The following is a 23,054-nucleotide window of genomic DNA, read 5'->3' on the forward strand; positions in this document are numbered from 1 at the left end:
CAAAAACAAAATTACACATGCAAAAGCTATTGCAAAAGCAAAGCAAAGAGCGAAAATTGAAAGTTATTTTAAAAGCCTTGCATGAATTAATTACAAATATTTTATTTGTTAACAAACATAACAGGGCTACAGTTAAAAATTTTAAATCATTGAGATAATATTTCCGATCATTTCCATTCAATTAAAATCACGAGAAATACGCAGACGACGATCTATTACGATTTATCTTTCTTATTGTTGCATTAATAAAGCTATTTTTATTCGTGAAAAAAAAAAAAAAAAAAAAAAAAATCAACACCTTTTGGAGCGATTGGCGTCAAAATTGAACCAAAGCCTGTTTACATATGGATTCACATATATTCCAAATTTCAACCAGAACGTAGCATTACTTCTTAAGATAGGGCACTCACAATGGAAAAAAAGAACGGGTGATTGCGCTACCCCCTTTTTAACTGTTGACACCAAAATAAAATCAGCTCTTATACCCACTAAGGGTTACTTGCCGATAAATTTTTCTTTCATTCCGTTCATTTATTTCTTGAGATACAGCAGTCACAATTGACGACAAAAAACTGAATAACTGAAATATCTAATTGAGTTGAAGATCAGTCTTTCTCCAACTTTTTAGCACCGTGGACTGATAAAATATGAAAAACATTCCGCAGACCGGTTTTTTTTTTTTTTTTTTCAATTTAAAAAAGAACGAGTGCTAAAAAATTACTAATCACATTATTTGTAGCATTTTTATTATGATTTACTAACGAAAATATTTTAATGAAAATACACGTATTCAGTATGTATTATCTATATTTAAACAAACCTTTAATAAAATTTTGCGATTTTTTTCTAAAGATACTAGTACTTAATTCCATCCAGTAGTATAACAAAAGCGAACTGTAACAAATGAAAAATTTAAGCTCATCCCAGTGTTGCCAACATTCAGCTGAACATGGTGGATTTTGGATCTTAAAATTGTATTACCATAAAACGTTTCGAACAAAATGTTTCCATTAGTTTTTCTTCAGACATGAAATTCATACTCATATAAATAACAGCCAATGATCGAGTAACCAGCGAGTTTCAACAATGAAACTCGGCCCACGACATGATCATTTGATGACGTGTTTCGGTGATGTTTAACATGCAGGGAAAGGCTTTATTGTGACAAGGCTGAACTCGATCCGGTCACTTAACTGTTTTACTGGTAAGACAGTCATTTCAGGGGAATGAAGATTCGAAAAAGCGGTTGAAAATAAACGCTATGTACTGGAGTTTAGGGTTAATCCACTGGAGTTAAGGTTAAAATTTCAACTATCAAAATATCACCAAACAGTCAATGGCTTCGTTCAAACGTAGAAGCAAAATTTCACCCGTCATACCTTGACGGGCGATTTTCTAGTTTAAATGAGAAAATGAAAAAAAAAGCAGACTACCAAACGGCACGACCTTGAGGGTCACGGATTTGGACAAAATTCTAGATATAGGTCAGTTCCAACTAGATATGAGCTCAGGTATAGCGGTTTGAATGCATAGGCCCTAGTTCGGCTGCAATAGGGGTCCAAACATGATAATTTGGACCCAGAAATGCAATGGAATTTCTTTTAAAAGTAACGTTTTCATTGCTTTTTCTGTTATTGTACTGCAGAATGAGCCGTTTGCATGCTTACCTTTGAATTAATTACATTGAATACCAATTTTTAATAAGCCGTTATCAAATTCAAATTGGCTACTGTTTTTAATTTCAAGAACTTGAATGTCAAAATAGCATAACAACAGGATATTTTTTTATATATTGATATTCTGCGAGTAAAAAGTATTTTTTGTATGCTAAGAAAAACATTTACTTTAACTGGATATCTTTCGTCTGCTATGAAATATATCCCGCATTGATAAGCAAAAAATGGGAGAAGAGAAAAAGCTCTGATTTATTAGACAATGGCGCACAAAAGAACGAAAATACAAGATCGTTTCAACTTTTCAACTAACTTAGTTAATGCCCATAAATAAATACGTGTTCTCCCTTGTCCTCAATTTACTAACAAAATATGTCAAAGGTGTTGGGAGATCGAACATAGTGTTGAATTCTGAAATTCCAATGGAAGCACCATTTCATTTCTATGGCCAAACTAGCGACTTTGGAACCTCGTTGCAAAGAAACTAGGGCCTATGCAGTCAAACCACTTTACCTGCGCTCATATGCAGTGGGAATGGACCTATAGCTAGAATTTTGTCTAAATCCGTGATCCTCAAGGTCGTGCCGTTTGGTCGTGAGTCTAAGTTCAGGGCGGTCATTCCAAGCTCGTCAGCTTGCGAGATCGAGATTTTCGCTCACGTGATCGACTGTGATGTAGAAATGTCGCAAAGTAGTATTCTAATCTACTCGAACCTAGCCGCAAGCTACGTTTGAGTAGATTAAAATGCTACTTTGCGACATTTCTACGTCACAACCGATCACGTGAGCGAAAATCTCGATCTCGCAAGCTGACGAGCTTGGAATGACCGCCCTGATCCGAACAGATTTTCCTGCGGACAGGGGCCGATCAACCAGATGAGCGGTTGAGAATCCCTACTGCAGATGATCATGAACATTTCATTGCAACGACGACAAATGTCTATGATTCTTTTATTGGGAGCAATTGCTCCAGCAGAAAAAAACAAAGCGTCGAGATGTTTGCGCCAATCGTCAGTGCCAACAATCAAACGACAACGCCAACAATCTACTCAAGCACTCCATTGTTTAGAGATTGCCCTGAAATTGCTAGGGACAAGATGTTCACGGTCTTGTTAAATGTCTTTGTTTAAAAGAATTAAGAAACAAGGATGCAATTAAATGATTGTCTTTTGGGAAGGGAAAGGAAGAGAAGCTTTCATTCTTCCTCAAAATTAACCATATAAATAAGTTACAAAATAGTTAAATAAATAAGTTAATTAATAATAGTAATGAATCAAACAAGTGTTTAAATTTGGTCTCCCCAACGCTTTTGACAATTTGAGAAAAAAAATAGCTATGCACCTACAAATATTCATAGTTGAATCCGTCTGTTCTAAGCTTTGACTTGAATAAGGAGTAAAAAATAATAGTTATGTTATTTAACGCACAGTACCTGGACGACCGAGCCTCGCTCGGCTTTAAAAGAATTATGTTTTGTCAACTCGTGTTTTTCTAAGGTTCGATACTTTTTCAAATCTACTTGAAAAGTATCACGTTAATGGAATATTAAGGTTCTCGATGCTTCAGAGAAACGAGAGATATACATGTAAACACTTCATCAGCATTATAATTATTTCAGATTTTGAACTTGGAGCCAATTTTACTATACGGAAATTATTTTTTAACCCAGAACTTCTTTCCAAACTATGTTGCGATTCACGATTTTATCCCAATCGAGATTTTCATTTAGGATAAGAAATTTTAGTGTAGTTGGTCACTTTACGTCGGAAAATGCTACATACAGCATACTATCCACAAAAACTGATGATCCACAAACACTCCAACAAATTATAACAACAAAACATCAACAGTCTCTAGACATATGTTTTTTAGAAATAAAATTTAGATGCGTGATTTAAAAAAAAAACATATAAAACTATTTGAAATGTAAAAAAGAAAATAAGTAAATAAAATAAAATAAGACGGTAAAGCAATAGTTTTGCTTTAAAAAAAAAAGCCTTACATCGACTTAAATAATGCTTTTGAATTTGATTTTAGCCAACTGTGGTTGAAATTATAGCTAAAGTGGCTATTATCAGCCAAGCCTGGAAACCTTAAGCAAGTTTCAAATTTTAAAACGAGAAGAGACAAATTTTCATTGTTATGGTTGCAAATCGTCTGCTTAATGTGTCAATTCACAATTTCTTACAAGGCTTAACTCAATTAGACTTTATATTTAAAAACTTTTTTTTGTAAAAAATCGCGTTTTTACAGAAAAACCACTGATCTAGATGAACTTAGAATGCTAAACTACAATTAAATCCAAAATTTCACCCAAATTGTTACAACCGTTTTCGAAATAAGAAATATAAATATATATACATACCCACAAGAATTGCTCGTTTAAAGATATAAGATATCGTCGCCTCAGAGCAACATTAGGATACTTTAATGTTATTTCTGGGATTAGATATCTTAGTGTTGCTCTGAGGCGACAATATTTCCTGTATATCACCACCGATATTTTCTGTAGGGGTCGATGCAGACTTTTACTTTTGGATAAGTATTTTGTGGTGGGATGGGAGACACTTTGTTGAATTTTCTTTACATTTTTGAGAACTTGTCCCTCTTCTCTTTCCGAGGAAAAAATCTTCTCATAACCTCTCTAGCCAAAGAATCTTCGCGAAGCGAATGCTCCTTACAAACCAAATGTAAAAGATTTTGAAATTCTGAGGTTTTTACCTATGTTTTTCGAATTTATTAAGGAAACGAAGGACTTTCGAAAAGGACTAATTTTAAGGTACATTTTGTGAAGAGATCGCTTTTGAGAAACTAAGTTTGGTAAAGAAGTTGCTTTTTCGATACAGAATTTTCAAGTGGCTTTGACAACAACGAATTTTGTAAAAAAGGCCTTGCAAAGCGAACCCGTTTTGTGCCTGACTTAACTCATGATCTTTCGACTCTAATGCATATAGGATATATACAGTATATTTGCTGGGTGTTTCAAAACTGAATTACAAACATTTAAGAAAAAATAAAAAAACAATTGAAGGAGCAAGAATCATATGGAACATACGGTCGCAAACAAACTACGGCTCGCAAAGTCAAACAAGAAGTTCCGTCTAGAGCTATACGAGCCTACTTTCGTATACCCATACTACTTTCTAGTACCTGATCAATATTTGCAAAAATAGCTAAAATCGCAAATTGTTTCAAACATATTTTTGCTAATTTCTAGGAATAAAGTATTCCTCACACATCTAAAAAAATTAGATGCGTAAAAAATATTTAAAAAAAAAATGAACAAATAAAATAGCAGCACCTTTTAAACAAAGCAGCTAATACACTTTTTTCCGTTAAAAAAAAATTCTTCGCATATCTTTATGTAGAAACATAAATGACTTCGAGTTTATTCACCGAAAACTGAATACCTAAATTAAAACTTTAGCGTTAAAATAAAAACAAATCATATCAAGAATAATTATTTCACAGTTAAAGTCATAGCTGCGGAGTCGGAGTCTATCTCATTTTGGGATAAAGGAGTCGGAGACGAATATCTAAGAATCGGAGTCACTCATTTGACCTCCGTGTATAAATTTTTGCCAAAGCTGCAAAGTCAGAGTCAAAGTCGGGAAGTCGGAGTCCGATTAATTGTCGGGCACAGGAGTCGGATTTGGAGTCAGGTGCCCCTAAATTCTCAGAGTCGGAGTCTGGAGTTTGGCGTCAAGAGCTATTTCCAACAAAATTTATTTGAAATAAATCCGCCTTCAAGTACGAAATCTGCATTGACTTTCAGTTTCCCCGGCGTAGGCGCTAATGTTAAGTTTTTTTGAACTGTTCAAAATTGAACAAAAAATAGTTCAAATCAAAAAGTGAAACATGGGAATGAGGTGTCCTCGCCGAGATCTTTCGAACAAAAAAAAGTTTGTTCGAATCGAACTATTCATTCAAAAGTTATTAGGGGGGGGGGACAGACCGACGGACCGACAGACATTTTTAGCCATCTCAATACCCTACTTTTCAATATTTTTCGTATACTTTTTTATATTTTTCGATATTTATTTAAATATTTTATTTACTTTTGATTTTTTTTTTGTTTTTCGCGACATTTTTAAGATGCATTAAGCCTTCTTTCATGCTTTTTTCTTCTTTTTCTGACTTTTACTGGGAAAGTAGGCTAAAAATGGCGGATGCGAAACAAGTCACAAATGAGGCAGTGAGAAGCAAAGGGAAGCAAGTGCACTATTTTAAGTTTCGAGTAAAACGCGTTTGAAGATCAGATCCTAGGTAGGCTTTTATAGAAAAATTGTCCTTAATAATGCTGTACAGCAGCACCTACCAGGACTACTAGTACCATCTCTTGCCCCAAGACAGAGGAGGGGTTCACCTACCATTTGTACTGGTTATCTCCAAAGTTTTAATTTTGCCAATGATTTACAAAGACAATTAAAGGGCTCGAGGCAAGAATGCGATACGCCACATGAAGTGAATTTTTCAATAGGCCAATTTCCAACTTTTGAAAAATTCCACAAATATTTTTATAGGTGTTAAATATTCTATATTCTGCAATACTTAAACAAGATATGTTTTTCTCCAAATGACATAATCCATTGTCATGTTTATTTCAACTATCAAAAAGCTGCATTTAGACCAAAAAAAAAAACATTTTTTCAAAAGTGTGGATTATCATGTTCTTACCCCGAGCCCTTCAATTTCATACAACGTTCTCGTTCTTAAGAAAAGTTTGCAGCAATTTAAATTAGCTGTCCGTAGCTCTAATACACGCGTTGAAATTTCAACGCAGCCATCGCCATCGGTAAAAGCCATAGACTAATAATAAGAGTAGACCGAGCTTTCCCAGACTTGCTGATGAAAAAATTGGTTCATGGATACATCATGTGACTGATGGAAGGCTTGGCGAAAACTTTGGCAGCATGGTTGCTAGATGGCAGGATTATCTATAGTTTGGCACTCGACATGTATTTTAAGACGTAATGTGTTTTCATTATAGTTTTTTTTTCCCAGGTGCAGAGATTGAACTGTTTTTCTTTTAGTTATGCATTATTTTGAGACTAGTAATTAGTTTTTGATCACAGTTTTCAGTAACTTTTATTTCATTTGGAACTGCTACGTCAGCGTTGGCGTGAGCGTAATGGAGTAAAAGTTTTGCGTTAACGCAAAAATGTACTAATCGGTATCTTAAATTCAAATTGTAGGTAAAAATCTTATTGTTCGCCGATTCTTTTTGGGCGCATGCATCTTTAATTGCTTAGAGAGTTATTGAAATTCACTAAAGAAAATGCACAATACTATCTAAACGAAAAACTCACTATATTAACAAAATATTTACAACTTAGAATAACAAATTTACAAATCGGGACTCCATAAAAGATCATTCTTCCGCGTTCCATCAATTCTATTTATTTCTCGCGGGCGTTGATCGTCTGCTACGATAAACCAAACCATGTGACTGGTGGTTATCCTAGCAACAGCGGGCGTTGATCGTTTGCTACGATCAACGCCCGCTGTTGCTAGGATAACCACCAGTCACATGGTTTGGTTTATGAGCAGCAAAAGGGTTGCCATAGCTCGGTCTATTCTTATTATTAGTCTATGGTAAAAACTTGTCAAAACGAGTCGTCGCGTCGATGTTTTGCATTATACGAAGCATTTAGTACACGTGCAGGCAGCAAATTGCAGCAACTGCTTTGCAACCCTTTCTTAAAAACCTAAACGTTATGTAACCTCGTTTCTGTGACACTTTTTGCATCCGTCAGTTTCTGACTTCCAGTGCATTAGTTTTTTGAGGAAAAAAATGATTTATCACGTAGCATGAAAACTCTAAAGTAGAAATATTTTATGGATATTTCACTGGTCATTGATTCGATTTTCTTTCTTTTTTTGAGCAATCACGATTGCTTATTGTTCTCACTTGACCGTCTTTTGGTCCGGTTCCTTTTGCAGCTTGGACCGGGGACCCTTGCAGCACCACCGTCCACCGCCCTCTGCAGGCGCGGCTCCTCCTGTCCTAAACACTGTCCCCCGACAGAACCGCGCTTCTCCTGGTCGATGGCGTCCATGTCCTACACAGACGCACGCTCAAACACATACACACACTCACACACACACGCCTACGTGCATACACACAGGTTTACGCACACACACAAGAATACACATGCACGCAAGCGCGCCTGCACACACACACACAACTATACACACGTAACCACCCAGGAGGAGGGGGCAGGCTTGGGGGGACAGGAGCAGTTTCTAGAATCAATAACTCCAATGATGATTAAGGGCGATCATTCCAAGCTCGTCAGCTTGCGAGATCGAGATTTTCGCTCACGTGATCGGTTGTGACGTAGAAATGTCGCAAAGTAGCATTTTAATCTACTCGAACTGAGCTTGCGGCTAGGTTCGAGCAGATTAGAATACTACTTTGCGACACTTCTACGTCATAACCGATCACGTGAGCGAGAATCTCGATCTCGCAAGCTGACGAGCTTGGAATGACCGCCAAGGTCTTGTCGCAACTCGTGATTGCGAAACATATAATTTGAATTAACAATGCCAAAATTCAAATTATCATTATTATTATTATTTTATTTATTTATTTTTTTGAAAGTTATTAGGATTTTGTAAATGGATCCTGTATTTGTTATCTTTGTCTTCCAGTGGCTGCAAAGGTTGGCTTCAGCAAAGGACGAACCTAGAGAAGACGCTGCTGTCTTTGTCCAGTCTATTGTTGTTAACGTTGCTTTTGTGGATACTTGTGTCAGTTACCTATCAAAGTAAGCGCAGTTTCTTCAACTAACGCAATCACACATTAATAAAATTACTTGACGGTTCGATAACTTTAACCCTTGAATTACAGTGGTGCCATTCGTTTCACGTGCCTTTGTTAACTTGTATGCCTTCAAGGCGTCATTGCAAAAAGTCAAATTGATGATGCAGCACAAATAGTAAACATATTTAATGTAACTACTTTAAAATATGAGTATCAGCCTAAAGATTTGGGTATAAAATGCTGTAGAGTCAGATGTGGTAGAGAGAGAAAGAATTTCAATGTTTCAACTTTGAGACCCTTCGCATTCTTTAGGCTGAATAAAGACATACAATTTTGAGCATTGTGTCCAAAACTACACTCTATGAGAATAACTGAGTATAAAAAAATTTGACTTTATGACTGAGGAGTGCAAACGGCAAACCGTGAAAAGGAATGTTGAAGCTAAAGTAGTATATGACTAAATTTTTGGAATTTCGAAAAAATTCAGGGGTTTTAAGTCATAAAATTGCTCTTTGCACGCTGACGGAAAATTTTAAAGAACTCGTTTTCTTTAAAGTTAGACTGATTGTTGAACATGCGTCACTTGACATTTTTTTTACTTCCTTTTACAAAAAAGGAAGTATTGTATTCGCAAAAAAAAAATTCCACCCAAAAATCGACCTTAATTTCCATTTTGCTCACCCCGAAATGAATGTTGAGTTTATTTTTCAACCTGACCACACGTGGATATGTGCCTAGGAACGTACAGACAACCGAAATATCCATTTTGACGATCTCCGAGTTAATTACAACGAGTTTTCTCGTGACGTCTGTATGTACGTATGTATCTTTGTATGTGTGTATGTATGTCGCATAACTCAAGAACGGAATGTCCGAGAAAGTGGAAATTTGGTATATAGACTCCTAGTGGGGTCTAGTTCTGCACCTTCCTTTTTTTTGCATTCGTATGCTTCAAAGGGGGTCTTTTCCCCTTTTTGGGAGGTCACGTGGTGTTATAATTTGGCAGGCACTTGGCGATATATCGCCAGTCTTTTGGTCGCCAAGTTTTGTCGCCAACTTAGCGACAAATTTGGCGATTCTTTTTTTCTTTTTTTTTTCTTTTTTTTAAAATTTGGTTTCAATTTGGTCACTATTGGTGATATTTAGAGAGTAAACTATTGAATCACATTAAAACTGCCAATAATGGGAAAATGACATTAAATTGGAGTAAAAGGAAGTCATGTGATGCACACATCAGCTCGTTTTTTTTTTTTTTTTCTGTTTTATGAAGTAGATCGTGCAATGTCGAACAACGCAGCAAAAATGGTGTTTTTTAAAAAAACAGATGATGGCAGAAATTTGCAAGGGGATCGAATCCAAAATACGGAAAATCTGAAATTTTGAATAGTCAAAGTCCGGGTTCCAAATTTGGCGTATTTAACTATGTTTCCTCAAAAATTGTTATGGATAAAGCAAAGACGAGATTCCTTTAAAATGAATCTTCTGATGCGTAAAATCGCGCCGTCAACTCTGTAATTTCCCGCCAAAATGGATGAATTTCTCGGAAATAGGGTCGAGCTCAATTTTACGCAACCTTCGGTATCTGTCAAATAGTCAAAAATAATGATAAAATTATACGACGACCCATGCGCGCTGGGAAAAAGAGTGCAAAATCAGGAAAATGGCTTTATTTTACAAACAAATAGCCATTTTTGAAGTTCAGGGTTGACATTCAAAGATCTATCTGGCTCTCTGACTAAGATAGAGAAAAATCTCAACATTTTTTAGCCTACTTTCGCAGTAAAAGTCCGAGAAAGAAGAATAAAGCATGAAAGGCTTAATGCATCTCAAAAATATCGCGAAAAACAAAAAAAAATGTCAAAAATAAGTTAAATAATTAAATAAATATCGAAAAATTAAAAATTAGAAGGGTATTGAGATGGGTGAAAATGTCTGTCTGTCTGCCCCCCCCCCTATATTTTTTGAGTAAAATGCCCGATTCGAACAAAATTTTTTTTGTTCGGAAGATCTCGAGGAGGACACCTCATTCCTACTGTTTCATTTTTTGAATTGAACAATTTTTGTTCAATTTTGAACAGTTCAGAAGAACTTAAGATTAGCGCCTACGGGGAAATTCAAAGCAAATGCAAATCCTGCGCTTATGAGCGAATTTTCTTCAAACAAACTTTGCAAAGAAAAGCTTGTATCTAAAATATCTTTTTGATTTGAGCAATTTTCCGTTCAATTTTGAACAGTTCAAATTTCTTAATATTAGCGCCTTCGGGGAAACTGAAAGTCAATATAGATTCCGAACTTAAAAGTGTTGGAAATAGCTCTTGACGAACAACTCCGACTCCGAGAATTTTAGGGCACCTGACTCCGACTTCGACTCCTGTACCCGAAAATTCGTCCGACTCCTACTCTAACTCCGTAGTTTCGACATGGAGGGGAAATTACTGACTCCGACTCACGGAAATGTCAAGTTTTCGACTCCGACTCCTTTTTCCAAATTATAAACAACTTACTGAATTTTTGATGCTTCAGCAATGAAATAATGCCATCACACATGCTATGTGTGATATTGTTGATGACATCAGAGCGTTACTCGATCAGTGAGTTGGCTACTATCTTATATAGACTAGAAAATCACCCATCAAGATATGACAGGCAGGGTTGGCAAGTTTCTGCCGAGGCGGTTAAAACCACTGATAGAAACCGGTTAAAACCGGCATGGCAAAAACCACTTTCTGCCATTTTGTGGCAGAAACTGGCAAAAATGCACAAAATGAAAAATTAATTCTTGATATACAATAGAAAATGCATGGAAAAAATAAATAATTGTTAACCAATGCACTGTAATTTTATTACAAAATTATTACAATTCAAAATCAAATGTTACTTTGGTTGGACCCTGCAATTGCCTCTGAGAAAAAGTGGTTTCAAAAATCTAAACAGGTTCTCACTTTAATACGCACAAATGAGAAATTTAAGAATATTCTTGAAACAGAAGCAAACAATGTTCGTGAAACTTTCATCTATTGTATAACTGGTCCACCATGTAGTAACTGGGGTTGTGGTAAAAATTTGACTGGAAAAATAAGTTATGAGAAATGGGGCCCCAATTTGTTTTGCAAAGCTGTGACATTAAGTACAAAAGCTAGGCAAGTAAAATTCTGGCACTTTCTTCTTGAAGCACATGACATAATAATTTCAATCACAAACAATTTAGAGGAGGCATATAAGTGAGCGAATTACAATCAGAGTAATGCCTGTTTAATTCTGTATGTCACTTCTCTTTCCTAAGCACCACCAGATGTTTTTTTTATCCTTTGTTAAACTAATCCAAATAGTACAAGCCCCTGCAATTGAAAAGTTTCCTTTCTGAACTAAATCAAGGGCACTAGCATTGGATTTTATTATTATTTTTTTAATGATGAAATGATGTTTAATTTTTTAATTTACTTAAACAAATATCATTTACTAATTACTTGAGTTATTAAAGACATTTTTAAGTTTTTGCCAGTTTCTGCCGGTTTTTACCGGTTATAACCAGTTTCTGCCACTGGCACGGCAAAAACTAGCTTCTGCCGGCAAAAAGCCAACCATTGTTGCCAGATGGTCAAATCCAGATTTCCCCAACTCCCTTCCAACTTTTCCCCAAAAAGCGATGTATTCTATCAAAATTCTCCAAATTCAAAAATTATTTTTCCACTAATATTTTCGTAAAATGAGTCGACTTCCTCTGATATTTTTGTCTCTTGAAAAAAATTTTTTCCCCCAAATAGCCAAATTTTCTTATAAAATTCCCCAACTTTTTTTTCTTCCCATTTTCGCTTTTCTTTTTTTTTTTTTTGTCTTCTTTATCTTTATTATTTTTTTTTTTACTAATTATAAAGATGAAAGTCTCTCTGTCCGGATCTCTCTCTCTCTCTGTCAGGATCTCTGTGACGCGCATAGCACCTAGACCGTTCGACCTATTTTCATGAAATTTGGCAAAGAATTAGTTTGTAGAACGGGGGTGTGCACCTTTAAGCGATTTTTCGAAAATTCGATTTTGTTCTTTTTCTATTCCAACTTTACGAGCATTTTCTCGAGCAAAATTTTCATAAGATGGACGACTAAATTACCAAGGTTTCATAATGCGGAACCGTGGCGTGGGCAAACCAATTGGCGAGAAATTCATCATGCATTATTTGTAAATATACCGGGGAACCAAAATACCTTTTAATTTAAGAACATTCTTCATCATACTTATTTTTGCCTGTTTCACGTATCAACTAGTTACTCACGCAGAACATTAATGCGAATTCCGTAGCATAATATGCCACATAATGCGAAATGTGAATTCCATAAAGTTGAGCAAAGCTAAACCAACGCTGCTTGATACAAACAATGTAACTACCAGATATCAAGACGCGAATTTAAATACGAAAAAATATTTTTTCCTCAGGTTTTCCTCAGGGAAAAAAATTTTCCCCAAAGAATTCCCCTCAAAACCCATTTCCCCAAAATTTCCCCAGAGAGCACTAGATTTCCCCAAAATGGGGAAATTTCCCCCAATCTGGCAACACTGAAGCCAACCCTGATGACAGGTGAAAATTGCTTCTCCATTTGAACGAAGCCATTGCCTGTTTGGGGATAGTTTGATCGTTGAAATTTTAACACTTCCACTCCAGGGGACTAACCCTAAACTTCAGTAGATAGCATTCATTGTTGAAAACTTTTTCTTTTCTTCATTCCCCTAAAATGACTGTCTTACCAGTATAACAGTTAAGTGATCGGGTCGAGTTCAGCCTTGTCACAATAAAGCCTTTCACTGCATATTAAACATTACCAAAACATATTATCAAATTATCATAGCGTGGCGCGAGTTTCATTGTTGATGACGTCTGGAGCGTTACTCAATTATTGACTATTATATACGTGAGGATGAGGATGACATGAGAAAAGCAAATTTATTTGGAATTTTTAGCTTTTATATCGTGAAATAAATCAATCCTGAGGGGGCAAGGTCCCTTCATTTTTGTGGGTGGGGGGGGGGCAGTTTCCCCCTTTGCCTCCTCGCACGAACCACTCATGAGGATGCATAGATCCAAAACTGTCAGTCGTTCCCTTCGAACCCAATTGCGCAGATAAAAACAAAAATACGCCAACCACCGAGGACAATGGAGTTCCATTGAGAAGATCTCCGTCAGGCGGCTATTTTCCAATAAAAGCTGTCGTGGAATCTGTCTCGATTTTGAAAGACAACTTGGGATGTTGTCGAGATCTCCTTCGGGTTCATTGTTAATTCAGATATGGGTCAATGCGGAACTGGAAAAAGTGCTGTCGAGTACACGTAATGCTCTCGAGCAGCCGAACAATGCGTCATGTTTATTTTTCAAAGAAAGAAATGATAATTTTTTTTTTCCTTTTAGTGTTTTTCTTTATAAAAAAATGTTACTTGTAGCTTTATCGGTGGTTCCAAAACACAACACTAATTTAAAAACTTTATTTGAACTTAGAAGAGAATGAAGATAACGAGGCAATTGCTCGTTCTTGCCAGTATTATGAGGGCTGGCGGCTCCCTTCAACTGATGTTACATAACAACATCACCCCCCCCCCCAACATAAGCATAACATAAGCCAAAAGATTCAAGACAATTTACTTAAATAGGTGAGGAATACGCCCTCTTACGGCAATTCGTAACATTCTTAGCTTATTTTGATGTGAATTGGGTATTTTAACCCTTTCAGACGTGGCGTCCGGTATACCGGACATGAAATTTAAACAGCTGCTAATCATTTATTAATTGAATAAATTACTCGATTTTTTTTTTCGTAGTTAACTCTTTACAGTCTGCTTATTATTATCCGTGCAAGAATGTTTCATTTTGGGATTGGCAACATTAAGAAATAGGGATTTGGAGGATGGGACTGGCTCATTTTCACAACCACGGATTCTCGTTACAAAAAAGGGAGGGTTTTTAACACGCTTTTATTAGCTTCACCTGTATGTATGTATGTATATATGTATGTATGTATATATGTATGTATGTATGTATGTATGTATCTTGTAATGGAATCTTGCAACTCAAATTTCGCCCACTTCCTGCGATCGGATTCTTTTGAAATTTGGCACGCGATCTCAGACCCGATGACAATGCAATATTCTATAATCAAATTAATTAATTAACCCTTTTAATTGTTAGTTTCCTCCAATTTTAATCAATATTTTGGCATAAATCCAACAATGTGAAAAAGGAAATTTTTTAAAAAATACATCAAAAAATACTCGCAAAAATTATTTAAAAATACTACAAAAACCTTTAATTTTTCTGCATCAGACAAAATTTGTTCCAATGTTCCAAGGTAATTAGAACATGAAATATAATTGTTTTTAACTAATTTCATGCCAAAATTTAGGTGAGCCTTCAATTGGAAATTCATTGCTGATCAGACCATTGTTGAACAAAACTTTTATTCAAATGCATCTCAAATTTTCAAAGTAATATAAATATGATTTCTGCAAACATACATCGATGACTCACAGTAGCTTCCCATCGGGGTGCCCTTGTCTTAACTTTATGATATTACCTCGCACTCGTTTTATAACTAATTTCGTCGCTTGATAATTCTCCAACATAAGACTAAAAAGCAGAAAAATAAAATAATAGTTTAAAAAACTTAAAAAACACGCTTTCGTAGCAAAATGAACTAAAAAGTGAAAAATAATCTTTGGATGATAGTAGTTGACCAATCACTTAATTTTAATATAATACAAAAAAGCGTGGGAGGCTTCTTATCAGTTGTCTTGAATTTCTTCCATTTGTTGTCCAAGCAAAAATGTAAATAGACAGCACCCCACGCTTTTTCGTATTACATTAAAATTAAGTGATTGGTCAACTACTATCATCCAAAGATTATTTTTCTGATTTTTTAAAAAATATATAATCTTTTATTAATCATTTCAAATGCTAATATTATGTTTTATTATTGCTTAGGGAATATTTTACAATGAAGTTTGCTTGATATTGCATCGTATTGTAATCTAAAATATATATTTCAATAATATATATCCGGGTTATTGGACGTGCGATATAACTCTTTTAATTTTTCACCTATAAACTTGAAATTTTGTTTATAAGATGTCAACCATAGCAAACTATCGATCAAATAAAACATTTTTGGTTAAGTATTTCATAATTCCGTCTGAAGAAGAATTTGAGCAGTAAAAGCCGGGAATGCAGAGTCCAAGTAGTGTTTTGGTCCTGATTTTGGTGTAAATGAGTCAGCATCTGAATCGGAAGTCGAAGGGTTAAAATTAAAAGAGTCGGAGCAGATCTTTTCAGTTCAGAGTACTACTTTTAGTCACTGAAGTTGATGGAATGAGCAAAAAAATAATAAAAAATTAATTAAGAAATAAATAAATAATAATAATAACATGGAGCAAGGATAATCTTTTATTTTCGAAATATTTTTCATTTTTCATTTTTTAATTATTTTTTTAATTATTAAATTTTCAAACAAGGCCTGGTCTTCATGACGTCAGAAGTGTTAAACTCCTCGTATTCCACTGGCGAGCTGAATGCTTACGCTTGCTGTCAACCGCATTTCCAGGTTATGATAATTCAGAAGCGAATTAAATATGGCGCCTTACGCTTGCTATCAACCGTATCGTTGCCAACACATCTGAGTAAAGATGCGAATTAAATATTGCGCTCCGCGCTAGTGGCATCAGTGAATAGCATTTCCTCACTTCTGGTATCAGAAGCAGAAGCGTAAAAAATGAAATTAAATCTGCACTCCGATTAAAATAATTTTTAAAAAATATTAAGCTTTGTCAAATTACTTAAAAAATAGGTCAGATCTTATGTTTTTAAGCATTCTCTTACAGAAAACAATAGTTTTAAAATTTCGGAAACGACCCTATTCTGCCGGTGCCCTGGAGTAAGAGTTTGAATGGGGCTGATTTTGGGGTAAAGAAGTTTGTGTCGTAATCGAGAGTAGAATTTTTTAAAATGGGGTCGTTTCCAAAATTTTAAAAGTATTTTTTTTCCTGAAAGAACTTGCTTAAAAACATAGGATCTAACTATTTTTACTTCCTTTCACAAAAAAGGAAGTATTGTATTCGCGAAAAAAAGTTTCACTCAAAAATCGACCTTAATTTGAATTAAAGTGAGAAAAAGCGGCTATGCCGGAACGTCCAGATTGATTTGAAAATTTGAGATTTTTCTAGCCCTTCTGCCTGCAGTAAAATAGTAGGGGAATGTGGGGCAAAGGGAAATGGCTAAGGTGAATGAGCTTTTTCAAAATGAACCAATAGGAAATTTGTTTTGAAAATTGCAGTACGACAAGAAGTAACGTAGCATTTTTTATAAAACTTGCATTGAAACATTATTTTTTATTTTTGGCAGTAATTTTGAGCCTTTAAAAAAAAGTTGAAAAATGTTCACTTTTTATTTTCAAGGGGCAAAGGGAAAAATGAAATATTTTTGTAATGAAATATTTTCAATTTGACCATAAAAAGTATTTTTGATGAAATGAATCTGTAATTAAAATTTTAAATAAATAAATAAAAAGAAAATAGAACAATAAACGAATAATTTCATTAATTAATTAATATATGAAGAAAAACAACTGAGTGAGTAAAAGAGTGACTGAATAAGAAATAGGTGAATGGATGAATAAATAAGTGAATCACTAAATGAAGGAATGCAAATGAATTAATTAATAAATGAATGCGTAGGGTGTTTTAGTAAATGATTGAGTGAGTAAACAAAATAAGCTCTTTCACTTTGCCCAGCATATACTCGACTGCTTGAGCAAAATATTTAAAATTCAAATAAGCTAAATATTAACTACATAAATAGTGCATCGCATATTAGAAGGCTTCAATTCATATTTAAAATGTTAATAACGAGAACTTTGTTATTTTATGATATCACTAGTGGTACCCGCACGGCTTTGCCCGTAGTAGAAAAATTAAAAGGTCATTTGGTTCGCCTGTATATTTACAAATAATGGATGATGAATTTCTCGCAAATTGGCTATGTTCATTCGCTGTCCCATTCCACGTCACGATAATTTCGTAATTTACTCGTCCACCTTATAATAATTTTGCTCCGGAAAATGTTCCTAAAATTGAAAGAGAAAAAGAACAAAATCGAATTTTCGAAAAATCGCTTCGAGATGCACACCCCCATGCTACAAACTAACTTTGTGCCAAATTTCATGAAAATCGGCCGAACGGTTTAGGCGCTATGCGCGTCACAGAGATCCAGACATCCAGACATATGATTTTGGACTTACAACAAATATTACAATAACATTATCAATTTTTGAAAATTGCCTGCATTATTATAAGTTTTGATCTTCAGCGGTATTTTTTTTCTGATTGAAATCGATTATATCGTCGCCTCAAAGCAACAATAAGATATCTTAGTGTTATTTCTAGGATCAGATATCTTACTGTTGCTCTGAGGCGACGATATCTGAAACTACATTGTTAAAATATTACCAAATAGGTGGTGCTAAACGCAGAGTAATGACTTTTCACTTTGCCCCATATTCCCCTACTCACTATTTTCATTCCTCTAAAGTGTAATCACGGCCACCCACCTCGACTACTGATTTCTTGAGGAAACACTCTTTCGCTCGATTGGATAAACCTCTGGGGTTCTAAAAGGGGAATGTGAGAATCCCAGCTGCACTCAAATTTACTAAAATGAATCATAATCGCCCGAATAGAGGGATCCTTGCCTGGCCCCAAATAGTTGAGACATTCCATCTGGAAATAAAATCGCGTTCTTGCTTTCTTAAAAATGCAAATTAAGGTCTTTTATCAGCAATTTTCACTTGGTGAGAAATTGCGTATTGCTTATTAGCTTCACTTGACCAAAGTTGATGTTGCTATGATTTTTCAGATTACCGTGACGGCGCTTGTTTTTAGTATTTATTTTGAGATCGAAATTTTCGTCGTCATTAGTTACAAATCGTTTGTGGTTTGATTTGATTCAGATTTTTTTTCAGGGCTTAACTCAAGCAGACTTTAAACTAAAAAGTGGTTTTCTTTTGTGTAAAATTATGTCTTTTTAGGGAAGAAAAATCACAAATACAGTCGAGTCCCGACTTACGCGAGGGATGCGTTCCAAGACCCTTCGCGTAAGTTGAAATTTCGCGTTGTGGAAAAGAGTATGGGTCATTCCATAGAAATGTCAACCTCAACCTCAGAAATTTTTTTTCCACAAAGCCTTAATTGTGACCTATCATTTCATTCAGCATACTTTCTAGTACATAAATCCAGTAACAGTTTGCAAAAATTTCATTCGGTGCTTTTCTTCTGTCTCTAAACGTGCGAGGTTGTATAAAAGGCTTAGCATGTGCAAAAAACTTGCGTCTACGTTTTCTTGTGCAATGTAAATATTTTTTCAAAATTTTAAAAGAACTATGTTTATTCTAAATGATTAGATGTTGGCCCAATAAAACTGACTGTTCTTTTTGCATACATTATAAGATAAGTATTTTAATTAGTTTGGTTATTTCACTGAAAATATTTACGTTACGTTAGTCACAAAAATGTACTATTTTCTGCTTAAAAACTAAACCAGATGGTTGAACAAAACAGCACTTTTTATTTTCTTACATCTGTGTCATATCTACTTAAAAAGTGCAAAATATTTATTTTAGTATCAGTAGATATAAAATAATTAGTGTGACTAACGTAACATTTGAACTGTGACTAACGTAACAGTTTGCATGTGACTAATGTAACATTTTAAAAACGACTGATAATATTTAAAACTTATTTAATTTAATGTACATTTTCATGAACAATTTTGAATAAGTAGGCGTTCTATATTGATTAAAAATATAAAGGGTGAAAAATACCAGTAATATTACGTTGTAAACCTTATGTTTACTTAAAAAAAAATACGTTTTTTAAAGGTTTTCAAAAAGATACTTCCAATTTTAAGAATTATTAAAAAAGAAAAAAAGTGAGTAAAGCAAAATAAGTACTCTGCTGAATGTGCATTCAACTTAAGAATCCAAGCTTAAGAATTAAGATAATAGAAATACAGTCTTAACAAAGGAGAACGTCTCTATTTTTTAGAAAATACATCTCCACCTATTATTAAAATGAAGTAATGGCTGCTCATTGGAAAACATTTGAAGATGTTACATGACACAGCGACAATAAGCGCTGCTGCCATATATTTCAGAAAATGCAAGAATGATCATTTAGAAATTCAAATATTTGCGGTGATATCTGGAATTAAAATGCATTCTGCAAAAACGTTAGAATATTTATTTTTTTTAATTACATTTTAATTCAAAAGGATACACAACACTATTCGTTCGATGAATCAGCAAACCTTAAAAAATAATATGACATTGAAAAGTACTACAGAGTTTCTTATGACATAACTAGTATAAAGACAGAATACTAGAATTTGGTGAAACTATCTACTGGCATAAAGTTATTTTTTTTTTATAAGAGAGATATTTAGGATTTAGTTAGCCCAAAATGATGTTATTCAGTTTGTAAAAGCAGTTTTTTTAAATTATTTATTTTTTTTCGCACATTCAAATTGAGTCAATTGAACTGAATCCTTCCATTCAATTTCTTGCACTAATATAGAAAAAAAAAGTAAAGAAAGAACCATAATGCAACAGAAAGAAGGTTCCTAAAAAGTGTAAAAGTAATATAAGAGCAAGAGATTAATTACAAATAGTATTTTATATGCATTCATTGCTTGTTATTCGATGGTTACGTTAGTCACGTTACGTTAGTCACACACATGGTTTCGTAAAAGTACCATTAAGGGCCAAAAAAGATTAATCTGTAATAAATCTGTTGTACATTTTTAAAAATAAATTGTTTAACTCTTACAAATATATCGGCCAATTTTCAATGCCTGCGTTAGTTTCAGAAAAATTTGCCTCTTAACATAAGCATTGTTTCTCAGGGTTGCAAAAATGTTACGTTAGTCACGATGCCCTTTTTGATGGAAAAACACCTGCCAGCGCTTATTTTGCTTCAAATTCTTGGTAGAAATAAAAAATAGTCACCTTGTACATTTTAAATCTGCATATTAAAACAAAACATATTTATTTTTACTCCCGGTGTAAGTAAAAAGAGTTTGAAAATCATCTGCGAATGTTACGTTAGTCACTATGGAATGACCCGTATGTGTAAAAACTTTTTTAAACATATCCATACGATTAAAGACACTTGTAAACACCACCTTAAACTGTTAAAAACCATTTCTTAACCATACATTACTGTTTCTTAAATAAAAAATTGAATTTTATTTATTTTTTAAACCGTTTTATTTAACATAAAAAATTGCTACGATGCACAAAATCAATGATCAATGGGAAAGGAAGACTTAAAATAAACCACTACGGTACGTACATTATGTAGTAAGAAAAACAAATGAACTATAGTTGTTGAATCTTTCTCTTTTTCTTTCTATCTTCACAAACTTTGAATGAAACAGCGATCTTAGGTGTCATTATATTTCATCAACTTTCCCATATAGAATGAAAAAAATAAATGAAAAATGAGGAGTAGTTGCTTGTATAAGCGATGTTCAGACTAGTACGGTGTGGAAACTTCCGCTCTCAGTGATGTCAAAGGGATAAAGGTCCATTCACGAAAAAATCGCAATTACCTTCGGAAAACTTTCATGTTGCGGGTGAAGAATTCGCGTTAGGAATAAAATTCTTTACCGGGGGGAAAAAATCGTGTTATAGCCATTTCGCGTAAGTCGGATCGCGTTGTAGCGGGAGTCGACTGTATAGATGAACTTAAATAGTAAAACTTCATCAATGGGCAAAATTTCCGAATTACTAATCCCCATTATATAAAATGAACTAGCTGCATCGCCCGGCTTTGCACGATCTACCTCGAAAATAAAAGTTATGTCAAGTAACGCGTGTTCAGCAATCAGGCTTGAACAAAAAAAAAAAAAAATTAAAAATCAGTAAAATTTTGCGGCTGTAAAAGATAATTTGAATTCAAGGCGTCAAAATTCAAATGAGTGCTGGGTGTTTTTATTATTTTTCTTTTATCGGTAAATCGGTCATTGAAAATGGAAATAAATTTCTGAAAATTCTGTACCCAAGAGCCGGAAGGACGTAAGTCACATTAGGATAATTTTACAGTAGAGAGGAAAAACTTTTTTCTGGCCCATGCAAAGCATGGGACGCGCGCTCTTTTAACCCAGCTAAAAAATTTAAAAGAATTTCTTTTAAACAATGGGGTCGTTTCCAAAATTTTAAAAGTATTTTTTTTCTGAAAGAGCATGCTTAAAAACATAGGATCTGACCATTTTTTAAATAATTTCTTTAAATTTAACATTAAAAAAATACTTAAATCAGTGCGCTTTCATTGTTTATATTTCTGCCGATGCCATATTCCAAATGATGAAAGATGGCCTTTCAGTGTTGCCATTCACAGAACAAAATATTTAATTCGCATCTTTACTCACGTGTATTGGCAACGATATGGTTGGTAGCAAGCGCAGAGCGCAATATTTAATTCGCTTCTTGATTATCATAACGTGGAAACGTAGTAGAAAGATGCGCCAAATAGCATCTTTTGTGACGTCATCAAGATCACGCCGTGTTTGAAAAATCGGACATTTAAAAAAATTAATTAAAAAATAACTGTTGGGAAAATAAAAGTATTTTCTGGGTCCATGTTTTTTTTTTTTTTTTGCTTATTCTATCAATTTCAGTGACTAAAAGTACTACTTTTGACTGAAGGAAACATCCCCATTACGTTCACAAGGCTTGATGCGGAATAGGTTTCTACTTACAATGCACTAATAAACCAAAAATTGCAATTTTCGGACTTACGTCAGTCTTTCTCTGAGGTACAGAATTTACCTTTGATCAAGGTAAGATATTGATTTATTAACCTATCCCAGCGTTTCTTAAACTGTGTTCCGCGGAACCCCAGGGTTCCGTGGAGAACAATCAAGGGTTCCGTGAAACTTTCATTCTTCTCTTCAACTGAAGATAGTTACTTAAAATGTTGTTAAAAATAAGTTTTGACAAACTTCTAATCCGAATTTTTCGAATGAATAGCGCAGAAAATATCAAAATACAAAATGAATTTTGAATTTTTGAGCAATCACGATTGCTTATTGTTCTCATTTGACTGTTTTTGGCGTCTTTTGATTTTTCCCACCGCCATCCTCGCACCATCACCGTCGACCGGCTCCTCACGATGCTGCTCCTATAGCGAAAGCCGTCTCCAGGTTGCATCCATGTCCGACACACACGCGCATAAATACACAACTACACACACGCGCGCACACACACACACACACACGCACACATATACAACTACACACACACATGCACACATACATACACAAACACATACACGCATATATACACACATACAAACACATACACACACGCATACATACAGACACCCACACATACACGCATATATACACACATACCAACACATACACACACGCATACATACAGACACCCACACATACACACAAAAACATACACACAACTACCCACACATTCATGCCTGCATACAGACACAAACACATATGCCTACACACACATACACATACCCCCCACACACACATTCATACACACAACTACCCACACACTTATGCCAGCACA

General features: G+C 34.6%; 1 long non-coding RNA gene across 1 annotated transcript in view; it reads left to right on the forward strand.

The window, feature by feature from the left end:
- The window catches only part of LOC129227022 (uncharacterized), a 46,703-nt gene that overhangs the window by 14,217 nt on the left and 9,432 nt on the right, over positions 1 to 23,054 (forward strand). Inside the window, exon 2 of the long non-coding RNA XR_008580815.1 lies at positions 8,327 to 8,442. This is a non-coding gene — a long non-coding RNA (uncharacterized LOC129227022). The remainder of the gene's footprint in view (positions 1 to 8,326; positions 8,443 to 23,054) is intronic.

Source organism: Uloborus diversus, chromosome 7 (genome assembly GCF_026930045.1).
Source record: "Uloborus diversus isolate 005 chromosome 7, Udiv.v.3.1, whole genome shotgun sequence".
Lineage (NCBI taxonomy): Eukaryota > Metazoa > Arthropoda > Arachnida > Araneae > Uloboridae > Uloborus > Uloborus diversus.